General features: G+C 35.3%; 1 long non-coding RNA gene across 2 annotated transcripts in view; it reads right to left on the bottom strand.

The window, feature by feature from the left end:
• Positions 1-14,169: 14,169 nt before the first annotated feature.
• Positions 14,170-23,535, bottom strand: part of LOC109455492 (uncharacterized) — a 110,759-nt gene continuing 101,393 nt past the window's right edge. For both annotated transcript variants that reach the window (XR_012494749.1, XR_012494750.1), the window contains exons 4-6: positions 18,341-18,727; positions 15,771-15,923; positions 14,170-14,505 (exon numbers count right to left, since the gene is read on the bottom strand). This is a non-coding gene — a long non-coding RNA (uncharacterized LOC109455492). The remainder of the gene's footprint in view (positions 14,506-15,770; positions 15,924-18,340; positions 18,728-23,535) is intronic.

Here is a 23,535-nt window from a genome sequence, read left to right as displayed (position 1 = left end):
TCGAGATATTCTGATTGGAGGGCTGGCTCTCCCGTTATCTTATACGTGACCTTCGTGTATCAGGTGTCTTATCTCTCTGTCCCAGTTTACTCATGTATGAAGTAAAATTGTAATATATTTAACTCTAACAGTATTCTCTAGAAAGATCAGAAGACAAACAGGCAATTTATCCACCTGTGTATTTCCTCCTGTATTCACTAGAGGGGGAAATGATACCAGACAGAATTGGTTCCAAGAACTGAAAAAAGAAACACTAGCGTAAAGAGCTTATTTAATTTTCTTCTGATTATAGAATACTATTTATTATAAAATATAGTACATATGGAAAAGCATAAAGAAAAATAAAAACATCACCTAAAATTTCACTGTTGTAAACATTTTAAAATATTATTATTATTTTTTTTTTTTGGCTGCCTACCTACTGTACCTCTTTCACTGTAGAGGGAGGAATGCTGGTTTCCGACATCCCCTTTTGGCTGAGATGTGGACACAGGACAGGGGCTCTGCCCCAAACTGAGATCTGAAGACACAGGGAGGCAGGGGCAGGAAAGAATTCACCCTGGTAGGAGGTGCAGCCTCTCTGACTTCTGAGGAAGCCCTATCAGTGACACAGGGGACACTGGTGAAGCCAGCTGTCCTTCCTACTGCCCAGTTCAATGGAGGGCGGGAATTACTGAGTTTCCTGAATCTGCACGTTGATGTATTCATCACATTGCGGGAGTTTTCAGACATGGCTGGGGCAGTGGAGACTTCACCTACCTGGTTTGGGGTGATTTTAAACACTGTTCCTGGCTTCCTAAGCTGGCCTCTTCAGCCCTTTATGCCCGTCCCCCTCTTAAGGTTCTGTGAATTTCCTCATATATTTAAAAATAGATCTATTTTATGTTTAAAACAATCAGATTTTTTTTTCCCAGTGCTTGCAACTACTAATCTTGCCTGAAGCACCCTCACCTAGAGACAATCACTGTTGCTATTTTGGTGACTTTTAAGGGAGCGTTAAAGATTAAAAGTCTTAAATTAATTAATGGAATGCTTTTTTATATTGAAATCTAATTAATGTGGAGATAGATATTTGGAAGTAAAAATGTCTTCTGGAAACCCCAAATTATGTCACCAAGTCAGCAAGCAGCTTTGCCTAAACAGAGTCAGCCTACAAATTATACACTAAATGGCTTTCCACTATGGTCTCATGACCTAACAGTGGTTTTTTTAGATATTTTCCAGACTTCTGAATCATCTCAGGGAATTTGTTAAAAAAGAGAGATAACCAGGCCCCAATACATTTCCCAGATACATTTTTTAAAGTTTCCCAGGTGATTTTGATATACATCCTGGTTGGAGGATCGCTGATCCTTAGATCATGAAGTGTGTCCTAAACTGACTCCATCATCTTCACATAAATATCTTCTTCTCCTCCTGTAAGTTTCGGCTTTGTGTGTGTGTGTGAATGGAAACTTACAGATACGTAAGGCAGATGGATACTTCAGAGTCATCCTTGCTTATTCTCTTTCCCTTACATTCTACGTTTAATTGGGTTGCTGTATCTGGAGTGCAATGGGAATTTCAGCTGGTTTATAACTAGATTCTAATGTGGCTGGTGGTAGAGCTAGTCCTTCCTTCTTCCCTTACCTCCTTGACCTCTGGCTATTCTGATTCCTACTTTTCATGAGTGTTGAGGACACTGACAGAAGTAAGGCCTGAACTCTTCACATTTTGAGTTCGGAAAGGACAACCCAATGGAGAGTTAGACTGTAGAGAGTTAGACTGCAAAAAGAAGCAGAGATGGTATCTTGCATTTTGACCCAGCAGCAGGGACTGAGGTTTCGAGTGGTACAAGGTTCCAGGTAGTGACTCGTCTTTGAACTCCTGCCAGCTCAGCTATCCTGGTAGCATGTGTGCTCCCTGGGGGAAAATGAAATGCAGTGAGGTGTCCTGAAAACCGCACAAGCTCTATTGCACATCATTGCTTGACCTACCCGGCTTTGGACACCCTGACATTTTTGTGTTTGTTATTGTTCTATGAGCATGTGTGAGAAATTCATTATAATCTCCCATAAAACTTTTGGAGAGACTGTACAGAGAAAGGAAAGTCCTGCTTAAGCAGGTGAAGCTTGGAGCTAGCAAGGTTAAAATAGAAGAGTTGGTGTGATTCAGGCTGGCCGCAGGCTTGTGAGGTCTGGAGACAGCCACCTTCCATACGTCGATGTCTGTCAAGGTTGTCTCTTCCTCTCTCTCCCCATGCCACTGCCTACTTTTTTCTCACCTGGAATACTCTGCTAGCTTTTTAACCCGGGTCCTGCCTTTTGGTTTTCTCCAAGTTCCAATCCATTCTCCAGATTGATTTTTTTGTGGAACAAATTAAATTATGTCACTCTTCTGCTTAAAAAATCCCAATGGCTCCCCATTTTCTTTGGAAAAGTATTCAATCTTCTATGTTGATTTGGAAGATGTTTTTCATGACGTGACTTCAGTCGCCCTGTATAGACCTTTCATTAAGCCTTCTCACCTTGCACCTTATGCTCTAGTCACATTTCACTGTTGGCGGTTTCATGAACTGATCATGCATTTTATTTTTCTGCGTTTCAGTATCTTCTTTACCTTTAGATCCACAGTGCTTAGTACCATGGCTGTGCAAATAATAGACACCTAATAGATATTCACTGAATAAATGAATAAATAGTACATGTTCTCTAGATTGAATCAAGAGAGAAATTATTAATACAAGACTCAAGCATTTCCAAAAGGTGATGAAAATCAAGGATATAAGCAATAATAATACTGTAATATTATTACTAATACAATTAGTGACAATAGTTAGCATTTATTGTACACTGTGTATCAGACACTCTTGTCATAAGATACATTGAAATATTCCTTTAACCCTCACCACAATTTTATGAGGTAGATGCTGTTACAACCATTTAATAAAAAAGAAAGCTGAGGTACAGTTTGGTTAAGTAACTTGCTTAAATTAACCTGGCCAGCAAAAGGTGGAGCTAAAATTTGAATACCATCAAATGCCACTAGAATATACATATTATACTACTTTGGAATATATTGTAGGTAGAGAATCTCTGTGGCATGAAAGTAAAGGTCCTGGGTTTTGGAAAAAATGAGGAATTGTTATGTAAAAGTGTTAAAAGGAATATTGACTTGCATTTTTTATTACCTGTTAGTTGTCTACATTCCCTCACTACTAGGAAAACACCATGAGAGGAGGGAACTTGTCTTTCTTTCACATTGAATACCAAGTGCCTAGAAAGTGTTTCGTGTATATTAATAGAAGGTGCTCCATAAATTCTTACTGAAGGAAATAAGGAAGAAAGGGATTATAAAGGATATGTTGAAATTACAAAAGAATTGTTTTAGGTATTACCCTCGTCTTATCAAAGTTCCTTAAGTGTAGGCAACAGCATCATTTCATATCTGCATGGTGGTCATGATTATACCCTCTTTAAAAACTATTGTTTAACAAATACTTTTCATTGACAGCCATGCTTCTTCCTAGAAGTGGGCAGTGTTTGTGAGAGCTCTAGACCCAGTCATTCAATTATGAGGATCACTCCTGAAAAGTTTGTGTATGGGGTTAAGCATATGTTTTTATGCTCAGGTGAAGCACCACTTCCTTTTGAAATTTTAATTTTTTCACAATTTTGAAGAATTGGGAGTCAGAAACTTTTAGTCTTGCTAGATATATGGCACTATCTGTCCACTAGATGTCACCCTGACATCGTAGATCCATAGAAAACAAAATGGCTAGCCTTCCTTTTATAATTAGGTTATTTTTGCTAGTGCGTATATAAACTGGTGATATGTCTTAATGTAGGGGCTGAGACAGGCAGGATTGAATATGAAATTCAGGTCTTCATATTTCTCTACATTCTTGCTTACGTGAGAGAGGCACTTTTCTATATAACGTGAATTTTTCTCTCACTGCTTAGTTACGATATAGTTTTTAAAGTACTCTGTTAAAGTATGGTTATTCACAAATACACTTAAAATACATGGTCATTTTCTGGGTCAGGTAAGGGTCCTCTTAATTCTCGAATAGCATCCATTCAGATATCGCCCATGGTGACAGTTTTTGATAGAGGGTTATGACAAACACTCTCCTTAATCAAACTTTAAATCAGACTCTTCTGGACCATCCTTTCAATTAGGCCTCATCCTTAGGACTTGTGCTTGACCTTTTTAGTCTGGCTTTAGAAAGAATCATGCTGACTCAGTTTAGCGAGAATCCCCCACCCGTGGTATCGGCGCTCCCTGACCTGTCTTCAGCAAGAATTCCCCTACCCTTGATGTTTCCCTCAGTAATTATCCACTCACTGACTCCCTCACTCTGCTTGTTGGCTATGAATGTCCAGTTGTCCTTGCTCTATTTGGAGTTGAACCCAGTCTTTCTCCCCTATGGTGATAGTCTTGACAGCTACTGTAATAGTCCTGAATAAAGTCTTCCTTACCATTTTGACAAGTGTCAGAATAATTTTTACCTTAGTTATAGACAACTTTGCAATCAAATCAGAATACTGGGCCATCTCAAAAATAAAACAATCTGTGTTTTACATTAGTCTCTGTTATTTTTGACAATATTTTCTACTGTCAAAAATTAGGATTCTTTCACTCTGTTCCAATTTCTACCTCTTATAAGAATTCATCTATTATAAGTTTTAATTGGTGTGTGCATGTGTGTTTGTGTTTCTACCATCTTCCAAACTTTGTACTTTGATATTTTAATGTCTTACATGATTTTTGTGGCTTTTCAAGTCAATGATACCAAAAATAACAAAACAGTTAATTTTGTTTATTAAATTTTGTTCATTAGGAAAAAGGAAGTCAATATGAATAAAGAACCAACATTTCTGTAGTATCTATGTGATTTAGATATTTATTAAATGTCCTTTGATTTATGAGATTTCAGGTTGATGGAGTACCCCGTTCCCTGCACATAAGGAATACCATCTGTCTGAGCATTCTTGATGGGGGAGAGACTCCTGGGTAGCTCGCGTTGCTTTTTTATCACCTCTAGTTCCCTTCTCCTGAATTCTTGATCTCGTGCTTATCTTCCTTTCTATGATTGCTCTTCTCTGTGCTCCTAAAGACCTGAAATGGGAAAAAAAATGTTCCCTCTGTTTCCCTCCAAACATTAGTGATACAGAGATTCAGAAAGCTTAAATAATTTGCTTAAGAAAACAGAAGGAGCGGGAATATAACTTCAGGTTTGTCTGCCTCCAAAACCAGAGCTGTTCCTATTCACTTTTCTTTCTGAAATATTTGGCAACTACATACAGTTGGTAGGGAGCTAATAAAGTAAGTTGATTTATTCTGTGATGGTAGAACGTCTAAAATGGTGAACATTTATAAATTTTTATTTCAAAAGGAAATTTTTATTGTTTAGAGCTATGATTCTTATATTAATATCCATTAATTGGTCTTGTTGTTCTTCTTACCATAGATTATGTAAGAGTTTATTATGTGTAAAATTATCTAACATTCAAATATGTGCAAAGGTAACTATGTAGTCTCTAATTCTCTAACAGACTTGATCACGTTTCTCTACCAATGATTATACCAGAGTCGGCCACTAGGTGTTGATATAGCCCAGAGATTATCTAAAAAAAACCCTTAGAAAAGTGAGCTTCACGTACACGGTAGAAAGATGGTATATTTTGCTTTCTCTAGAATGGTAAAAGAATTTTGTGTCCACTTAGCTCTCGGTATCCATCTTCCCTGGGGGGAAATTAAAATTATTTTGCTGAAGTAAAATTATTTTATAACAGAGAAATGTAATTGGTGGGTTTTATATTCAAAGTAAGGTTATTCCTAACAGATTAAAAAAAATAATAATGAAAGAAAGGAAGGAAGGAAGGAAGGAAGGAAGGAAGGAAGGAAGGAAGGAAGGAAGGAAGGAAGGAAGGAAGGAAGGAAGGAAGGAAGGAAGGAAGGAAGGAAGGAAGGAAGGAAGGAAGGAAGGAAGGAAGAAATCTTTTTAGAATAGTCACAAGGATGACAATATACGTAGGAATAAACCTAAAAAGAATGTACAAAACTCACATGAGGAAAACTTTACAGCAGTCTTGAAAGACACAACAATAGACTTCAGCTAATTAAAAGGCATTCCTTCTTCATGGATAGGATGTGTCAATGACATGTATATGTCAATTATCTCCCAAATTAACACATACATTTACTGCTAGCCCAACTGAAATACTGCCAGTATTTCTGGAGCAGGGCAAATTCATCCTAAGGTTCATATGAAAAAAAACAAACTTGCAAGAATAGCTGTGAAAGTCCTGTTTGTTTGTTTGTTTGTTTGTTTGTTTGTTTAAAGGAACAATGAGGAGGCCTAACCCTACGAGATACTAAAACACACTACAAAGCCTCTATAATTAAAACATTATGGTACTGGTGCATAATAATCTAATGGGGTGAATATCAAATCCCAAAACATAACAAAATATACATAGAAGTATATTATATAATACATTTGGCTATCAAATCTCTGGGGGAAACGATGCACTTTTAAATAAATGGTATTGTGAACTCTTGGTAGTCATTGCATCCAAACCCTATATCATGCACAAAAATAAACTCCAAATGGATCAAAGGTATAAAAAAGGTTTAAAAAATATAAATTAGAGGAAAACTGTGGTGGATTCCTTTGAACTTTATAATTAAGACGACCTCTTGTATAACTTTATAACTGAATGATTTTCTATGATTAAAGATCCAGATGAAATAAAAGATAGATAAATGTCCTTCCAAAATATTTTTTACATGTCAAAAAAGAATCATAGGCCAAGTCAAATGACATACAGGACAAAATATTTGCCACAGATAAATGAATAATTATATATTTATGTATGTGTATGTATGTGTATGTTCCTTAAAATATGATAAACTTTTAAAAATAGAAAGAAAGAAAAAAGACAAAATATTCAGTGGAAGGAGGGGCAACAGATATGAGTACAGAGTTTACAGAGTTCATAGAAAAAATATTTACAAATGGTTCTTAAACATATAAAATATGCTCAACGTCATATTAACAAGAGAAATGAAAATTAAAACAACACCACCATATATTCACCTATCAAAAAGTACAACATTTGTCTATGCACGTTGATAGCAATGCTGTAGAGAAGCAGACACTCTCATATTGCTGATGATAATTGCACAATGGTGGAACCCTTCTGAAAAGAACTTGTCAATATCTAATAAAACCACATATTTTATGTATTCTTTGACTCAGCAATTCTACTTCTAGGAATGTACACCTTTATTACTTTGAAACAAAATATGCACATGGCTATTCATTCCAACATTATTTATAAGCACAAAAGACTGGGAATAACCTTAATGCCCATCCATAGGGAATGATTGAATAAACTATGGCACATCCATAAAATGGAGTTATTTGCAGCCCAAAATTAAAATAAGGTATATCTCTAGAAACTGACATGGAGTGTTTCCAGATGTATTCTTAAGTTGAAAAAAGAAGTATAAGCTAGTATATATAGCAAATATATATTATTAGGATCTTTTCTTATTTATTGCTATTATTCTAAAATGGACATTTCTAGGATTAGCATTAGTAGAATTCAGCACAAAAAAATAATACATTGCATTTCTATAGTTCTTTCGTTTATGAAACTTTACTAGTACCTTGTGGTATTTGTTGCATGAATTGACAGCTTTCCAAAAACTAGATATTTTTCTGATGAGATCACTGGCTATAATAACAAATATGGTTTTTCATTGTATAATAAAAAGTATCGATTTTGGATCATCTTCATACCTTCATGAACCGATATTTTACAAATGACCAATGTATGATATTATAAAGTCATGTATGAGTAAAGGATCGGTTCAAAGTATAAGATAGACCAGTGGATATTAACACAATAGAGTATGAAAAGTTAAACAATATGGCTTCATATTTCACATTGCAACTAACAACAACAAAAAAAAGCTGCTATTTGTTGGGCTTTGGGATAGTTTCAAAGAAGGATATCCATAATTATATGAATGGTTATTAAAATACTATTCCCTTTTCCAACTCCATATCTATGTAAGGCCAGATTTTCTTTATATAGGTCAATCAAAACAGCATATTAAAATAGATTGGATGTAGAAGCAGATATTAAGAATGTATTAGGTTGGTGCAAAAGTAATTGCGGTTTTTGCAAATATTTTTAACCTTTTAACCTCAATTGCTTTTGCACTTAATAGTTGTCTTCTATTAAGCCTGAAATTAAGGTGTTTTCAAAATTGTGAAACAATGTCATAGATTTTCACTATTTTTGAAAATGTAGGTAATTTTCAAAAACTGTTTTTTAATGTTATAATGTCTTGATTTATTAAATTTTAATGTGAATAAATAGTTTTTAAATGCTTAGTTTATTTCCTAATATGGTAAAATTTGAAGGATATAACCCATATAAACAAAAGGTCTTTGTGGTCCTCAATTATTTTTAGGAGTATAGAGGATTTATGAGGCCAGAAAGTTTGAGAATCGCTTACCTAGCCTATCCTGAATCATTCATTTTTAAAATTAATGGAAGGAAATTAATACTTAATGATTCTCTCCTTCATACCAGAGATTGCACATATTTCATCATGCTCTACGCATTGTTTGTTTTTTTTTTTTTTTTTTTTTGAATTCTCATAATAGTACTAAGTTTTACCCTAATTTCATGATTGAGGAACACAAGATTTGGAAATATTACTTAAAATTCTCAAGGTTGCACAAGTGTCAGAGGAGAAATTCAAACCAGGTCTGAAGACTTTTTCATTGTATAATAAAAAGTATCGATTTTGGATCATCTTCATACCTTCATACCAGGTCTGAAGACTTAAATGTGTAGAGCTGCACAACTGTGGTATGAAATGAGGTGAGTTCAGACACTGCTTTTCACAGTTCCAAAGAATGAAAAAATCCAAGTGATCCATAGATAGCAATTATGGCTTTAGCTCAGGACATAGACATATTTCAAATATGGTTCCATCCTTGATTAAATTCCATCCTTAATTCTTATTCCTGCTTGGAATAAGAATTCAATCTGACTCAGTACATTTCGAGGACAAATAGAAGACCCAGATATTACATTTGTTATGTTTCCTCCAATTTTTCACCATAATTTATGGGCAAAGGGTTGAATTTGACTTGCCTTGGAATTAGATTTTCTGTTCATGCTTCCCTTTAAGAAAACCTTGCTGACTCTTATCCAAAATTGTCACTTTATTAAAAAGTATTCTCCTCCATAACTTAAACACATAGAATTTTTTGCATTTTAAATTCCTACTCACAATTTAGTGTGTTGGCCCCCTTTCACATCATAATTTGATAAACACTTAAAATATGAAGTGAAAGCGAAATGATGGGGGAAAGTCTGTAGCTAGAATTATAAATTATTTATCCAGGATTAAGACATTCTTGGTTATTGCTGTTTATTTAGACAAAATTAAAGGTGCAGTAGTCTCTTCCCAGCTTGACTCTGAGCTTGACCTTTGTAACAGTATCTATCTTACTCTCTTTGGTTAGCCCCTTGCCTACTCAGCAACTAGAACATAGAAGGTACTCAATACGTATTTATTTGTCAAATAAAAAATTGGCTGTGTTTGAAATTTTCCTTTAATTTAAAACAATTTATTCTACTATATAATTCATCTCATTATGTATTTTCCATGTCACATAATGTATTATTTTGGAAAAAGAATAAGGAGAGCTATCTGGTCAGAATCAATGCATTAAAAATCCACAAAATTTCCTTGTACATAATCCAGTTTCTATAACACCTTTTTCCCCCTTTATCACTTAGTAGGAAACACTCTTCACAAATAGAAAAGGTTTTAGTTGTTGTTGTTGTTTTTTAATTTTAATTAAGGGGGATGGTTAATTTAAGTGGTAAATGAGTATTGTTGGGGAAATATATTTAAAAACAAAATTTTCTCCCAACCCAGAAATCCTCTCCACAAAGTTAGTTGGAAAAGGGGATACTTTATTATTGAATAAGAATTAAAACAGAGTGTGATGTGCATTGCAGGCAATCAACTAAGACTGCAAAGACAGAAAGGTATCTCCCCCTTTTACATAGCCAAGCAGATACTGCCATTGCATGCATGCTCTCAAAATAAACGATCACTAATCCTCAAGTAAGAGGTCTTTGCAACACCTTTTTGTCACACAGAGTTTATCCTAACCTTATTTGATAATTGAGGTGACGACCTGTGCTATCCGGCTTTCTCCAGAGGAAAACCAAACTTGTCATTATCTTTATGACAGGAGGTAGTTTTGCAACTTGGAGCAAGGGGCACAGGGAGGTTAGGCTCCTACCCTCCCACAGAAACTGAGATAGAAGTGCTGTCTCCCTTGATGTTTACATTTCAAAGAGATGGCTCCAGGTCCTGGAGAAAGACATTCCTAGATCATATAGCTGACAAAATGCCAATCTAGTCTTCAAAGGGATTTATATACATTTCAAAGAGAGTAGATAATATTTATAGTTTTCTAAAACTGCTCAAAGAAAATCAAAAAGGAGAGGGGAATCTCTTTATTTTCAACAGAAAAAAATAAACCTCTTATTTTTAATGTGTACTTGGCCTTACCTTATGTACTCTTTTACTTCATGCAAATGTCTATGGTAATTGAGTGGGGGTGGTAAAGAGAGAGGGACCATTATCCTCCTCTCACTCTGTCCTGGTTTCCTACTTGTGTTTTTAGTTAGTCTTTTTCTCATGTTTCTGAATGTTAAACTTGGCATTTGTTGGCCAAGCCATGATCTGACGTGACTATTGCTTTGAAAATGAAGGTTCTTTTAAGTTTGTTATTCAAGAGCCTGGAGTGCTGAGAGATCTGGAAACAGCTTTCTCATCTTTCTCCTCCTTGGTTTCAGTTCACAAGCCCTCAAATTAACCTCTGGTTAATAAATACCAGATTAATAAGTAAAGGGATTAAATGTCCTTTTAATAATGGGCCGAATCTTTTCTCTTTTTTTCTATACAAAATTATTATTGTAGTTTCTTATTTAAAGCTTTTTTTTTGCTACATATAGCAAATTTTAGATATGGGCTAATAGAAGGTGCTGTTCAGATGTTTGGAAAAACTTTTTTCTCTTGTCTCTCATAATGCTGTTCTCTCCTATTTTTCCTCCTACTTCACTGGCTACCATTTCTTGGTTCCTCATAGACTCTTCCTCCTCTACTTGACCCCCAAACGAAAGAGAGTATTAGTTCTGTTTCTGTTGTGCACTTTAGGATTTTTTTTTGTGTAGCCAAATTTCAATTATGTAGGTTGTTCAGATATGCCTTGGTAAGGGTGGTAGAGAGATGAACCCTTAAGACTTAGTATATGTAGTCACATTTGTAATATCGTTTCATGATTGAAACTATTAGTATATAATTAATTTGATGGAATAGTTGATGAAACAGGCACATCCTATCAACATCTGAGATGGGAAAATCCATCCTAATTGAACAAAGCTGGTGTTCTCTAGTTCAGAACAGGTAATTTGGGAACATTTCGTTTTATACCCATAGTTAAAATGAGATTAAGAGTGTACTATAATCAACTTCGTAGAAATTAAAAGCAACAAAGAAGAGAAAATATTAGTCATTATAAGTATGTGCTTATAAAAGGTATACTATTTACATGAGAATCTATAACATTCCTATTCATTTAAACCTAAGAAACGAACGATGAGGATATGTAAAATAAGGGATCAGTGGCTGAGTGACAACAAGCAGGGGACTGCCATTCAACTAAAATAATAAGGAATCTTTTAGCAAAACAATTCATGAGATGTATCTTTTTCTACTCTGAATAAATATTTAAGAAATAATTTTTAAAACCTCTATCTTGTTTCCAACATATGCGTATTTTTTTATGATGTATTGTCGATTGGGAGCAAACTTAAAAATCTTTGATCTCCTTAAGATTATACAAAACATGTACGTGAGACACAGACTGCCTCATGGACAGTAGCAGAGTATGATATTGCTTTGGTTGTATTACCAGAACTCACTCAAAATTATGGCCTTCCTTAGATCTGTATCTAACTGGGTCTTATGTAAAGTGGAACTTACAGTCACTGTCTCTTAGAATATATATCACACAGATTTTGATACACTCCTTTCTCTTTAGATATATATATTTTTTTCTAAAAAGGCTTCTAGTTATTGAGTTTTAATGTAACCATGGTATCTTGTTTAATTTTTCCTACTTAAAGGGTTAATATCACTTTCAGAAAATTATAACATTTCAAAATCCACACTTTTTACACGATGTACTTTTCCCAAGAAAAAGTATTTTAAAAATTAAGTAGAATTCAGTAATGATTCTAAAAGGTAAAATGTTTTCACCATTAATTTCTTTGCCAAATCACATTCTTCATGCCTCTGTACTTTTCTTTTTCTAGTTTAATTCTTTTGAAAAGTATGATTCAGATTGCAGATATGGTCACAGCAGGCTATCTGTCTAAGGTATGGGTCATTCCATCAGGAAATATGCAGTTGCCTGTTCTATAAAAATGGTCTCAGCAAGAAATGGACAATGGAATTGTATTCATGCAAGTCAGAATTCTATAAAACACGTTGTAATTTTAGGAAATATTTTGTACATCACCTTAAATTTAGTATATTGACTCTAATACTATTTTATTTTTCTGCATGACAAACAAGAAATATGGAGTATCTAATTTTTTTTTCATTGTAAAAGTAGAGTAAAACATGCTTATCATATAAAAAGTGGGGAAGTAGAAGGAATAAAATACCATATCTTTGGCATTATATAGATTTTAGGGTCTAATTGATTAGATTAGCTAGCTGTGCCACCAACTAACGATATAACCTTGGAAGTGTTACTTTTCTTGCCTGTACGTCAGTTTCTTTATTCATAAAATAGAGATGATGTGGGTAGTAATACACCATAGGGATGCTGTGAGATGAACTGAATCACTCAGATAAACCATCTGGCTCCAGAAAGTATTCAGTAAGCATTAGCTAACATCATCCAAGAGGACAACTGCTGATGATTTGCTATTATGCTTTTTTCTCATGTATTTTTTAAAAATTGTTGTAATATAATAATGTGTGTATATGTGTTTCCTGTTTTTCTTTTAAAATTCATTTTTAATTACTTTTTTATGACAAAATTGTTACTTTCTGTAGTAAAAAAATGCAGATAACACGTGACTTAGAAATATTGTTTTGATCATGGAAGCCATTTAAAATGCTTTTTCTAGAGTGTCTTAGAACATTGGTATAAGCAGCTGAGGAAGCACAATATAGCTCTGAAAGATGGATGCTTGTCCTAAGGGAAATTAGAAATCGTTCCCCAAGCATTTTCAGAAGTCACTTATAGTGGGGACCTTATGCTCTATGTCTCAGTGGTAGATATGTGACTTAGAATCAGTGTCTCAAAGGGAAACAGTCCCATTTACTACCCATCACCAGAATAGAGTTTGTTGCACTCAGAGTAGAGTTCCTAGAAGAGTCCTTCAGTAGGAAAGAAGCTCTAACATTTTGTGGAACAGAGCTATCAAAAGACTCCTATCTTAGTCAGCTTAAGTGACTGTAGCAAAATACCACAGGCTAGGTAACTTAAACAACAGAAATTTATTTTTCACCATTTTGGGGGCTGGGAATTCCAAGATCAAGGTACTGGATGATTTGGTTTCTGGTCGGGGTTCTCTTTCTGGATGGCAGATGGCCACCTTCTTGCTATGTCTTCACATGGTAGAGAGTGATAGAGAGACAGAGAGATATCTCTTTCTCTTCTTATGAGAGCACATTCCTATCAGATTAGGGCTCCACCCTCATGACCTCATTTTACCTTAATTACTTCCTAAGAACCTTATCTCCGGATGTAGTTATATTGGAAGTTAGGGCTTCAACATACAAATTTTTTTGTAGGAGAACAATTCAGTCCACAGCTGCTCACAAGTTCTATACAAGTGAAGAGGTATTGAGGGACTTTTAATCTTATTATTTGGGTGATTGCATATTCCTTGCCTTATTATGTGACAGTGTTAGTACATGCAGACCTAGAGAAAGGTTAGAGAACTGAAAAATCTACCTCCATAAGAGCAAGGCAAGAAAAGACCTAAGAAAGAGGCTGACCATTCCAGTTTGGTAATTAATAGAGTTTATTAAGAGAAACTTATATACAAGGTGCTGCAAGATGAAATGGATCCCTGCTTGGCAGGCACCAAAGAATTATATAAGGTAAAGGAAGGGATAGTCGTAAGAACTAGTAAATGAATGCAACCAGGTACAGGAAATTACTTTACACGCTTGACCAGGTGAGAACAATGCTTTGTTCCAGGAGCCAGCACATAAAGAGAGGCAGGGGATGGGTACTGGTTTGTTAGAACAGATATCAGTTATATTGAGACAGTCTCCAAGGGGGGTTTTCGGGAAGCAATCTCCCTTCTAGCCCGGGTCCAGCTTGCGGGTCAGGCAGCACTCATGTCTTCAAACAGTCTCTCCTCCACAGACAAAAGAGGAATTTCTCTGTTTAGTTTAAAAAACAACATAAGATCAACATGAAAATATTTTGTGAATGGTTTACTGTGTGCTAGGAACTATGCAGGTCCTGGAGCTTGAATTCTGTTCTACAGAAAACCCGTTGCCTCCATATCTAAATGCATCTTATGTTTTAAGTCTTTTGATGATTTTGTCTTATCTATTTGGCCACATTTCTCTCTCCCATAATTTCCAATATGAACCACTCAATCTACTACATTTCTCCATTCTACAAATGCTTCTGAGTGCTCACCTCATGCTGGGTATGTTGTGGGTATTGAGGACACAGAGGCCATCTAAACAAAGTCCCTGTCTCATGGATTTTAAAGCCAGTATGGGGTTCAGACAATAAACAAACATGACATCAGTTACTAAAGTTACTAACTCTTATTGTGAAGGTATAAGAAGGATAGGAGGAAAGAGCAATTTAGGTGAATGTATGTGCTATTTTGGGTAGGGTGGTTAAGGAAGTTTGAATAGGAATTTGAATAATTGAGGGAGGGAGTTGTTTGACTATTTACGGAAAGAACATTTCAGACAGAGGGGAGAGTAAGCACAAAGTTGTGGAAGTGGGAACATGCTTGAGATATTTGCTGAATAGCAAGCTGACCGAAGTGCATGAGTGGAATAAACTCGGGGGAAAAAATGATAGGAAATGTAATTGAAGAAATAGCCAGAACTAGATTATGAGAGGCTTGGGGGAGGGGAGGGAGGTTGTATGGTAAGTCTTTCAGTTTTAAGTAGATTGGAAGCCATTGGTGGTTTTTGTGGCAGTGTTGAGAATAGGAGGGAGCAGGTCAGTGTGGAGACAGGACACATTCTTGGCTATAGCAGTTGTCAAGTCTAGAAAACCCATCTCTGCCTCACTGTTACTCATCACCCACATTCCTGCTTCCTCATCTTTGCTCTGGTCCCCTTACTCAGCGTTACCCACTGCTTTCTCCAGTTATTTTATCCTTTGTGGTCCAGCTCATGCCTTCGACTGATTTCCTTCACTTCCAGCATACTTTCTACTAGGAAAAATATTGCAGGTGACTTTGCTTTGTATTTTTTAAGTAGCTTAACATTCATGGATTCTGCAGACTAAATTCATTACTTTGAGAAGGATTTCCTAAATCTACAATTCTATGTTCTAAAGTAACACTTTTCTTACCTGGAAATTTCTGACTCCAAAGTCTTATCTAAATGAAATGTAGTAGAGAGTCCAGAAAAATGCACTTTTGGTTTGCCAGAAAAGATCCCCAAATCCATACCTGGAAGTTTATGTTTTCTTCTTACAGCCTCCTCTCCACAAATAAGTGTTAACAGAGATATGTGAGGGGGTGGACAGTTAGCTCAGTTGATTAGACTGTGGTGCTGATAACACCAAGGTTGCCAGTTCGATCCCCACATGAAACTGCTCATTCCTTAAAAAAAAAAAAAAAAAAAGGAGATATGTGATAAATGTCCATGATGCACTGTGGCAAGAAGTTACCCTCCTTTCTTGTTTCTGGGGATCCCACTTATTATCCCACTGAGTGTGAAGAAGAAGTTTTCCCCCCAGCTGACAGGATGGATCATTCAGCTCACTCAGCGTAATGTAGGGTGAAGTCAGTCCCCCATGTCAAACCACTCCATCAGTAGAAAACATGGGGGACACTTGAAGGAACAGACTAGGACATTCTAACCAGAAAGAACAAAGATATGTCTGAATGTTTTTAAAGTTTACATGTGAGACGCCCTGCGAGGGCTATAGTTGACAATTTAAAAAAGCATTTCTAACTCTTAAACTTTCTATTGTTCTCTTCCACTTTCATTTCTTTCCACTGTCTACCTTCCACTGTGTCTATATCTTTTCCCTCTACCTACCTGGGGAGGAAAGGAGGGTGAGTTTTGTATATCATTCTATCTAATTAATTTTTTCTTTAAGGACTAGAGAGAAATTTCTGGAAATAATGAAAAAAATAGAGCAAAATGCATGAAAGTGTCTCAAGCATGGCTGCTAAAGCATTACTCTTTATAATGGTGACTGTGTAATGCACATATTTAAGTTTAGCATCTATTTTTTATGTTGTAGTGTTGGTACCTGAATTAATCAAGATTAATGAGCTGGTCTTGCAGATAATGAGCAGTGTCTAAATGACTGTCTCGTAGGTTCTCAGTGAATGCCTGTTGAATTGAATTCAGTTCCAATGCTAATCTGTCCTATTAAATTAATGACATAAATCCTGAGAAAGGCAACTTGTACATTTGGCTCAGAATTACGGCAGCTGTGAGGAGACAAGAAGGCCTTTGGTAGACTTCTTAAAGGCAATAAATTGGGCATTTTCCTCAGGTTTCCAGTAGGCCTTTGGACTCTGACAGATCTGGCTTGAAACTTGCTACTATCAGTTATTGGTTGTTGCGGCATAATTTCTTTAAGTCTTAATTTTGTTATCTATAAAATGGCAATAATGATTGGAACCCTCTTAGATTTTCATGAGAGAGGCCCTATTCTGCCCTTTTTTGACTATACCCCTTCTCAAGGTATGAAGAGTTAGCAGGACCAAGGAGAGGTTCCCATCCAGAGGGTGCAGTGTCCTGCCTCTCCCCTCCCACCCAACCCCGCTCGCCCACACACCAGCTCTGAGTATCTAGGGCTCTGAGCCTGCCCAAGATAGCCAAGGAGGGGCTGCTTGAGAAGTGGCAGGGGTGTGGATGGAGCTTGTATGTTCCACTGGGCACCTACAGTGTACATTTGAGATATCTCACGCAGTTCATGTAGAGGTAAGGAAAGAGGGGTGCATCTGGGATGGGTGCCTTAAAATACCCATGGATATATCCTGGGGTAGCCACACTCCTCTGCAAAACTCCAAGCAATGAGAGGATATGAAATTTGAACCTGAAATTCTAGGCAGTTATGAAGCACATTTTAAAAACAAAGGGGATACAATGTTTTATTTAGCAGGATGTCAGCTTTATTCACTATTATTTTTAAAGATTATTTGTTATTTGAGATAATTACAGGTTCACATATGGTGTACACTTTGCCTAGTTTCCCCCAAAAGTAACTTCTTTTTTTTGCAAAAATATTGCATAATATCACAACCAAAATATTGACATTTATACAGTCAAGAGATCATGTTCTGATTTCCCCAGTTTTACTTGTACTCATTGGTATGCATGTGTGTGTTAATGTCTACACATTTTATCTCTGTAGGTTCATGTATTTGCTATCACAGTCAAGACACTAAATGGTTCTAACACCACAAGGATTACTTGTGAATTTATTTTTAAATGCATAGACATATAGAATATCCCAGCAAACTAGGTGGAGCAGTATTAAAATTAAATGTTTGGCTTAGGTTAAATTAATAGTAAAATAATACATGAGAATGGAGGACATTTCTGGAAGGGGAAACCCTTTCTGAAACAAAATGCTAGATTAACCCAGTGATTCCATTGGGAGAGGTTTTTCTCCCACTTGCATTTAGAGATGGGGATTGTGGGAGGATTGTATTGAAACTGCTGCCTCTGATTCCCAGGACTGGCTGTTTCCTTGTCTTTTATTGCTCAGTACTCCACATCTACATATTTACTTAACACTCTTTTGTTCTTTGTTACACAATACTTTTCATCTATGTACATAGGAAAGCTGATGTGAGGTAAACCTCAGATTTTAGCAAATCTCTTGGGCTTCCTAGGAGCTCTGGTTTCCATAGAGTTTGTAGGAGGGTTGAGGAGCATCCTATTAGGACCTATAAACCTCTCAGGCTGGCACTACCCTGGGTATAGACTTTTAGGGGAACTAGGCTAACTCCTGTTCTACTGGGACAGTAAACAAGGCAGAAAGGAATTTGATTACCTGCTAATAGTGACAGTAACCCTTGAAGGGTGTGAAAAGGAGAAAGCACTATGAGAGCAGGAGATAAAACGTAAGATCCTCATGGAACATCAGCAAAAGAGAAAAAATGTAGGGAGGTTGTCGTCAAGGTTTAGTTTTGGAACAGTCCCACCTCTGAACTCCCTGCAGCTTATGGCGATGTTCTGTGGTCCACCCTGGAATCCCATTGATGGTTGACAGGAGCCTCTGTTCTGCCTCCTTCCGCCAGAGCCAACTTGGTGGCTAGCTAAGCAACCGGCTTATTCTTCAAGCTCTTCTTTGCCGGTCTTTTGGCTTCTAAGTCTCTGTTTTCAGCAGTTGTTTGACTCCTACAGAGGCCAAGACCTAATCTGGGGATGAAGCCAGGACCTAGGGCAGCCAAAAGGCAAATATTGGCTGTGAAGCTAAACAGAGTACGTACATAGGAACTCAGGGATGTTAGCAATGTTATGGAGGCAGGCTTTTTGTTTATTTTAGGGCCCATATTTTGGGTCCATAGGTTAGACAAATGACTGGAATCCTAAAATGAATGCAACTGTGAATGTATGTTGTAAGTAGTTGCTAAGAACATCAATTTGGGCAGCAGGGAGGAGTGGGAGAAAACAGAGGGTAATTCTATTTGCAACTTGAGTGTTGTGAAAGTGTATTGAAAGGGACATTTGACTTATTTCAGTCTTACAAATCTTTTTTGTTGCTTTAATTATTTTTAAATACAGAGTATTAATACATAAATAAAACAATTACTTTACAATACAGAGAAAATCATTATTACTACAATTAATATTTTGGTTTATTCTATTTTATTTTTGTAACAATTTAAAAGTAGCATATGATAATTATAGAAAATACAGAAAAATAAAAAAATAGGAAAATTAAACTTATCCATAATTCGACTACCTATAACACCATTATTAACATGTTGGTGTATATCCTCCTAAAATGTGTGTGTGTGTGTGTGTGTGTATGTGTGTGTGCCATTTGTTAAAACATATTGAAAAATATACTTTAACAAGAAAACTGAGTTATACAGTAGGTAGCCTATTTTGTAATCTGCCTTTTCTACCTAATGAAGTATCTTGAACATTTTCCCATTTTCTTATAAAACATGAATTTTCATGACTAAATAGTATTCCATCACACAGGTGTGCCATAATTGACTTCACAGTTTTCTTATTTTGGATATTTAAGTAATTCCCAATTTGTCATTATAGAATAGACAGTGGCAAGAATTCTGCACTTCTCCATTTGGTGTCAGAGGGACTTGCTAAAAATGATTCTTCATTCTGTTTCTTGCTTCCATCCCCTGCAATTTCTGCAAACTTGCTGTGTCAACCATCTCCCCCTTTTCCATTAAGAGCATGGATATTATTATAACATGGTACAGCTAAGACTGTACCTGCAGCAAAGCAGATAGACCTGGATTTGAATCTTAAACCTGCTATTTTCCAGCTCTCAAAGACTCAGCTATCTTGTATGTAAAATAGGGTTGTTGTAAAGATTATATAAGACAGTGTATCTCAATGTATGTAGCTATTTAGCTGATAATACTGTTATCATTTATGCGCTCTTCTCTGAGACATATTCATGTGGCAGTCATTGTGTTAGGTACTGAAGACCCAAAGGTAGGAAAAACAAGCACAGCTCTGGTCTTGTGGTTTTTATAGTCCAGCATTATAGAAAATCAAGTAATCATGTTTTTAAAAATTCAAAATTGCTGTTATGCTAAGTGCCAGGAAGGAGAGAGACAGATCTGTTGCAATAAGACCTATCATAGGGGATTTGATGAAACCACAGAGGGGCTCTTGTGTTCTCACAGAAGATATTGATCTTTTTCCTATCATTCTGGACAAGAAGAGAGTGCTGCAAGAGATTGCCCCAGAAAACACTATTTGCTCTAACATTTCTTTTTCTTTTTTCTTTTTATCTTGTCTCCCAAAAGAACAAAAACTCTATGAATGTGACTTTGCAATGAAACAGTGCAGACTGGGACAGCAGGAAATGCCTTTAACTCTTTTCTGCCCACGATGCCTTTTGCACATGCCTCCAGGATGGGCTGTTTTAATCTTCCTCTTTGCCCAAACGTCTGTTGTCTCCCATCTTCTTTACTCTGCCACACTGGCAGAGTTTGATTGGAACTACATAAATTTATGGATCAATTTGAGAAAATTAATATCTTTAACTATTATCTTCCTATGTATAACCATGATATATTTATCCATTATTTATCTTCTTTAATACTTTCAAAAAGTTTTATAATTTTCTCCATAAAATTATCACACATGTTATTCTATTCATTCCTCTATTTACTTATTTTTTTACAGGGCTTACTTTTCAAACCAGCAAATTTATTGGCATACTTGTATCATTCTTGATTTTAAAGAAATGTGTGGTTTTTTTGTTTTTTTTTCCATTATTAGTTGGGATGTTTACCATAGATTTTTGTAGATATGTAGTTATCAGGTTAAGTAAATTCCCTTCTAGACTTAATGTTTACTATAAATAGATGTTAAATTTTATTGAATGCTTTAATTCATCCTTTAAGATAGCTATATGTTTTTCTTCAAAATTAATGTGGAAAATTACACTAATTGGTTGCCTAATATTAAACCATCCTAATGTCTCTAATAGGCATTCAAACTGATTATAATGAACTATGTTTTTATATATTAAAATTTGTCTTGGCATTTTATTTAGGATATGTGCATTATTTTGTGAGAGGGATTACCTATAATTTTTCATTCTCATACTGTTCTTGTCTGATCATAAAATAATTTAGTGAAGATTTGCTCCTTTTTTGTTCTCTAGAAAAGTTTGTAAAAAACATTTGCACATTAGTATAAATTACTAGTGTAATGGTTAGAATTTTAACTATTTTTAATTAAATTTTTTTATTATTAGTTTCACGTGTACAAAAGAACATAGTGATTAGACATTTACACGCCTCACAAAGTGATAACCACGAGTCTACTACCCATCTGACATCATACATAATTATTACAATACCATTGACTATATTCCCTATGCTGTACTTTATATCCTGTGGCTACTTATATTTTAAAAATTATAGTTGACATTCAGTATTATTTTATTTTAGTTTGAGGTATACAGCATAGCGGTTAGGCATTTATATAATTTATGAAGAGATTCCTTTGATAAATCTAGTACTCTTCTGACATTATACATAGGTAGTTTTTACAATATTATTGACTCTATTCCCCATAGTGTACTTCACATTCCCATAACTATTTTGTAACTACCAATTTGTACTTCCTAATCCCTTCACCTTTCTCACCCAGGACCCCTCTCCCATCTAACAACCATCAGTTTGTTCTCTGTATCTATGAGTCTTTTTTCTGTTTTGTTTGTTCATTTATTCTGTTCTTTAGATTCTACATATAAGTTAGATTACAAGGTATCTGTCTTCATTAGTTTGACTTATTTCATCCATGTTGTTGCAAATGGTAAGATTTTAGTCCTTTTTACGGCAAAGTAATACTCCATTGTATACGTATACATAATTTCTTTTTCTAATCGTCTATTGATGTGCATTTCAGTTGTTTCCATATTTTGGCTATTGTAAATAGTGCTGCAGTAAATATAGGGGTGCATATATCTTTTCGAATTAGTGTTCTATATTTCTTTGGATAAATACATAGGAGTGGAATTTCCGGGTCATAAGGTAGTTTTATTTTTAATTTTTTGAGGAGCCTCCATACTGTTTTCCATAGTGACTACACAAATTTGCAATCCCATTAATAGTGCACAAGGGTTCCCTTTTCTCCACATTTTTGCCAAAACTTGTTGTTTGTTGATTTATTGATGATGGCCTTTCTGACAGATATGCATTTATTTTCATTTATCTAATTATTAGTGATGTTGAGCGTCTTTACATATGTCTACTGGCCATCTGTATGTCCTCTTTGGAGAAATGGCTATTCAGGTCCTCTGCCCATTTTTTAATTGGATTGTTTGTTTTTTGTTGTGTTAAGTTATATGAGTTCTTTATATATTTTGAATATTAAGCTTCTATCAGATGTATCATTGGCAAATATCTTCTCCCATTCAGTAGGATGTCTTTTTGTTTTGTTGATGGTTTTCTTTGCTGTGCAAAAACTTTTAGTTTGATGTAGTCCCATTTGTTTATATTTTCCTTTGTTTCCCTTGCCCTAGGAGATATATCAATAAAAATATTACTAAAGGTAATGTCTGAGAGTTTACTTCCTATATTTTCTTCTAGGAGTTTTATGGTTTCAGGCCTTCATTTAAGTCTTTAATCCATTTTGAGTTTATTCTTGTATATGGAAGAAGAAGGTGGTCTGGTTTCTTTTTGTTCCTTTCTTTTTATTCTCCCTTCCTTCCTTCCTTCCTTCCTTCCTTCCTTCCTTCCTTCCTTCCTTCCTTCCTTCCTTCCTCTTTCTTTCTCTCTCTCTTTATTTTTCTTTTTTTGCATGTATCTGTCCAGTTCCCAGTACCATTTATTGAATAGACTGTGTTTACCCCAGTTTATAGTCTTGCTTCCTTTGTCATTGATTAAATGATCATATAGGTATGGATTTATTTCTGGGCTCTCTATTTTGTTCCATTGATCGATGTGACTGCTTTTATGCCAATTACATGCCGTTTTGATTGCTATGGCCTTGTAGTATAGTTTGATATCAGGTAGCATGACACCTCCAGCCTTGTTCAGGATTGCCATGGCTATTTGGAGTCTTTTACTGTTCTATATAAATTTTAGGATTATTTGTTCTAGTTCTGTGAAAATTGCCATTAGTATTTTGATAGGAATTGCATTGAATCTATATATTGCTATATATTGGTAGTATGAACATTTTAACTATATTAATTCTTTCTATCCAGGAGTATGGTATGTATTATTTATTTGCATCTTCTTTAATTTCTTTTTTCAATGTCTTACAATTTTCTGAGTACAGACCTCTTACTTTTTTGGTTAAATTCATTCCTAGGTATTGTATTATTGTATTGTACTGTACTGTATTTTATTTTTGATACAATTTTAAATGGGATTGTATTCTTAATTTCTCTTTCTGATAATTTGTTGTTGGTGTTAAAAATACAGCTGATTTCTGAATATTAATTTTGTATACTGCTACTTTACCAAGTTCATTTATCAGTTCTAATAGTTTTTTGGTAGATTTTTTGGGGTTCTCCATATACAG

The sequence above is a fragment of the Rhinolophus sinicus genome, linkage group LG03 (assembly GCF_036562045.2).
Source record: "Rhinolophus sinicus isolate RSC01 linkage group LG03, ASM3656204v1, whole genome shotgun sequence".
Lineage (NCBI taxonomy): Eukaryota > Metazoa > Chordata > Mammalia > Chiroptera > Rhinolophidae > Rhinolophus > Rhinolophus sinicus.
The sequence above is the reverse complement of the archived record's forward strand: the minus strand, read 5'-3'. Positions and strand labels throughout refer to the sequence as shown.